Source organism: Oculina patagonica, chromosome 14 (assembly GCF_052425735.1).
Source record: "Oculina patagonica isolate OP01 chromosome 14, crgOcupat, whole genome shotgun sequence".
NCBI lineage: Eukaryota > Metazoa > Cnidaria > Anthozoa > Scleractinia > Oculinidae > Oculina > Oculina patagonica.
Window position 1 is genome coordinate 602,658 of NC_135771.1, and position 4,095 is coordinate 606,752.

At 39.3% G+C, this 4,095-nt stretch overlaps 1 long non-coding RNA gene across 1 annotated transcript; it reads left to right on the plus strand.

Moving 5' to 3' along the window:
• Nucleotides 1-567: 567 nt before the first annotated feature.
• LOC144637435 (uncharacterized) lies at nt 568-4,095 on the plus strand. Its single transcript, XR_013567717.1, has 3 exons — nt 568-763; nt 3,104-3,274; nt 3,789-4,095. It is a non-coding gene; the product is annotated as an uncharacterized LOC144637435 (long non-coding RNA).

Sequence of the window (4,095 nt, forward strand, 5' to 3'; positions counted from 1 at the left end):
TGAAGAGTTCCCCTTTGCAGAAATATTTTTATAGGCAGTTTTTATCTCCGTCGGATTTGCCAGTGGGGTGGGGTGGGGTGGGGGAGAGGCGCTCTCAGTTGAAAAGGGTAAGTTGGCCCAACACTTGGGGGTAAGTTGTTCTCGTGCATTACAGTGAGAATAGGGTTTAAAACAGGATGAAAATCACTCGCATTTTCAGGATTTCATTAAAAAAAGATTGCGTGCACACAGTGCACAGCTTCGAGCCTTTCGATTTGGATCTTGCGTTCGAGACGGTTCGTCTGGTTTCGTGCCGATCCAAGACCCAATGCCATCCACTAGAATTAAAATTCTAGCAAGGATCCTCTTTAACAATACAATATAGACCAATATATTATATTTTTTGATAATTATGGGCTACTGAGCAATATCGTCTTAAATATAAAAAGCTCAAAAAGCTATATGTCCTATATGGGTCACGCGCGCTGTTTCTTTGGGCGCGCGGTCATTGTTTCCCGTTGAGGGTGTACAATATAATGAGCTAGATGTCAATATATGCCACCCCTCGGGAGTATAAAAACAAACGCGATCTTTTCGCGGTCCTCTCTACCGCGAGCCCTGAAGGGCATAAGGGCGATTAGATTTCCAAAACGAAATCGGACTTGTCAAACAAACAAATTTACCGGATTTGTCGTCGGTCGAGACCCAAGTTTTAACAAGAAGCATGTTTCTACAATATTTACGTGGATTTTCTTTTTTGTACCGTGTCAGCCTCTTGGTTCAGGTAAGTGACTGTGCAATGAACTGTTTCAAATGCCCGATTTTAGCGTCCAACTCCGATCGTTCTCAATCGGCTCACCCAAAAAGACTGTTTAGCCTTTATCCATAAACGTGTATAAGGGTTCCAATTGTGGAAATCACCACGGGTTTTTTTAGGATCAGCTTGCATGTTGTGTTTTGTTTTGATACATTCGATCGGTAGTGAAAGGTCAACAAATGACCTGAATTTTAATTTATTCTTTGTTTATTACGCTCGTCTGTTTGGATAATGCAAATATTTCTTTCACCAGAACCCCCTTTTTTGATGTCTTAACAGTGTATAAGACAAAAAATGTTTAAACGTAGACCTGAGTGCTGATTTTCTGTCAATTGTATAAAGTTCAACGTAACCGTGCACATTCATCATGAACATGCAACATCCTGTCTGCCTGTTGCCTGCCTCGATACAATTAATACCCCGGGAGGGGGGGGGGGGACTCCCATATGAAAGTGACGGGGATGCTCGTCGTCTCGCTTAGGGGTATAAATTTCGGACTTTGGGTCTCGCTTAGGGTGTTCTGGGGAAAATGGCAATATTTTGAGCCGTCAGGATCTCGTTTAGGATTGCACGCGAAGAAATATGACAAATATAAGTTCTTTTTTCGGAATTTTGGTATCTTTTAGGGGTCTAAAATAGTTTGAGCCACACCCAGATTGGTCTCTTTTAGGGGTTCTTTTCAAAATTTCCGACGAGCATCCCCGTCCCTTTAATATGGGAGTCCCCCCCTGGAATTAATACCTCCGCAACACTCTCAACCTCAACTTTCATGGTCTTACATGTTTACATGTTTTAACCAATGCTCATGTATAATATACCGTTGACATTTTGATCTGAAAGCTGTCGATCAAAGAAGTTACAATGCAGGTTTTGAAGAAATTTGTTAAGACATTGAAAATATTGTTAAAATAATTGTATTATTAAAAACCATATGAAGGACCTCTACGTGTCATAAATACACTGTGAGAGCTGTACAGTATCACTACAGAGTTTCTCAAGAATAAAAGGAAAATCATATAAGTGACATATTTCTAAAAAAAAAAAAGCAACCAGGGATGAGAAGCTTCAATCAAGGGTGTTACCCCCCCCCCCCCAGGGTAACAAAGGACTTGAACAATAGTTTTATTGATCTTCACACTACATGTACATGGATAACTAAAGTTCATGATTCTATATATATGAATGCAATTTCAGTCTGTAACAATACATTCTGTACCAAGAAATCTGTAGTACTTTAAAAAAAAAACAGACACAATTATATTTATGCTAAAAGCATTATTTACATGGCAGCTGCTCGCATTCAGTATGTTTTTTTCTCTGGCCTTCCTTCTGTGTGTTGGGCTAGATGCCTGGGTTGCATGTCTCGAGGAAGTGTTTTACGAGGAAAGCAAAGGGGGTGTCGTGATCCCCTTTCACGCACAAAATAATTTTAACCAAATTCATGTGCCAGGTATACTTGAAACAGCAGAATTCAGGAATCACATGTCTTTTCTAGCTATTTTCACGCACCCTCGGTCTAACATTTGTCCTATTCATGTGTCACATACATGTATAAACCCTTTGCTACCCTCTTTTACCTTTCCTCCATTTCCTCCATTAACCGCCACCTGGTTAGCTCAGTTGGTAGAGCACCGGACTGCTGTGCGGGAGGTCTAGGGTTCGAACCCCAGACCGGACCAACACTCAGGGTCTTAAAATAACTGAGGAGAATGTGCTGCCTTTGTATTACATCTGCAAATGGTTAGACATTCTAGTCTTCTTGGAAAAGGACGATAAACCGTAGGTCCCGTCTCCTGTACCTCCAGTCTTATAACAGGGGACATTAAAGAACCCACACACTATTCGCAAAGAGTAGGGCACGAAGCTCCCGGTGTTTGGTCTGGCCTTTACAATTGTATCTTAAATTACAATATGTGTAAAGCGCATTTGAACATACATAATTTATATGGAAAATGCGCTATATAAATGCATTATATCATTATCATGCATTGCTGTTCAATGCTAAATTTTGGGGGATAATGTTCTTTACTAAATCTGGGCAGAACATGCAAGTTCTAATTTGTCTGCTGTCAGTCAAATTTCAACATTGTTTCAAGTGAAAAACTTTATTTTAACACTTTCATTGTAGCCTGTGTGCAGAGGTCTTCTATTTCCTCCATCGCAGTACGGAAATAGAAGATGGCTTTACAAACATGTACAGTTGTATTGAGGTGATGAGAAGATGATAGTCACTGATCAGTCACTGGGTTGTATTTTGGTCACTTCATTATTTTATATTTATTCTTACAAGGGTTCTTTCACTCCTAGCTTGTAGCCACCAACCAGCTTGAACAGGCAGCTTTGAACCCAGAAACCATTCAGCGCTTGATGTCGATGGCAGAGCTCCAGGCCCCAAGAATGAGATCGAGGACCATGGAAAGCCTCCAGATTTTAACCTGAAGCCCATCACCTGATGCGTTGGCATGGGGAACATGACAGGTCAGAGAAATTCTTCCACCATCAAGACAAAAAGGTCTAATGATTTATTGTGTGCTCCTTGATTAATAGGGTTGATCCTTTGCTCACAACCAAATTGTGTAGAGAAGCACACGGCTGCGCCTTGCACTTTTCTACACAATTTTCTTGTGTACATGGGTACATTTTTTATTGCTTAAATAGAGCTGTTATAGTAGAATAGTTGGTAGAATATTGCCTCACAAACCAATGAAGTTTCCCATTTTTTGGTTGTTTTCATTCTCATTACAGTTTGTGTCACTCTGGTTATATGCACTGTATTGATATTGTGGGGAGAAATTTGATGTTGATCACCCTTAACAATCCACAATTATTATTATTAAAATAGTTAAAAGCATTTTCTTAAGTAGTCCCTCACCCCCCACCCATCCCTATTTCTTACCCTAATACTGTCAAACTTGGTTAAGCCCCTAGTTCTTAAAAAATCTGTAGTTTTATTTTTTTCTGTTTCTAATTGTCTTAATATATTTTTCCGCAGGTTGTTCAACATGTGCACATGATTGCTGGATGGACAAATATTTCCAAGAGCAAAACATAAAAAAAAGAAGAAAAATGTTTTAGTTTTATTGCATGTAACATCTTAGTGGATAACAAAGACCAAGTTTTGAGTCTTTCAGGGTAGATAGAAGTGTAAACATTTCTTTTCAGGTTGTAAAGAAGAAAAATAAGAGTTTGGTAACCCAGGATTTGCCTTAATATGAAACACAACATGGATATGACTTATATAGAATGTGACTGCAGTTTTATTGTCATGACTGTCAATAAAATTGTTTTTGACAATGAAA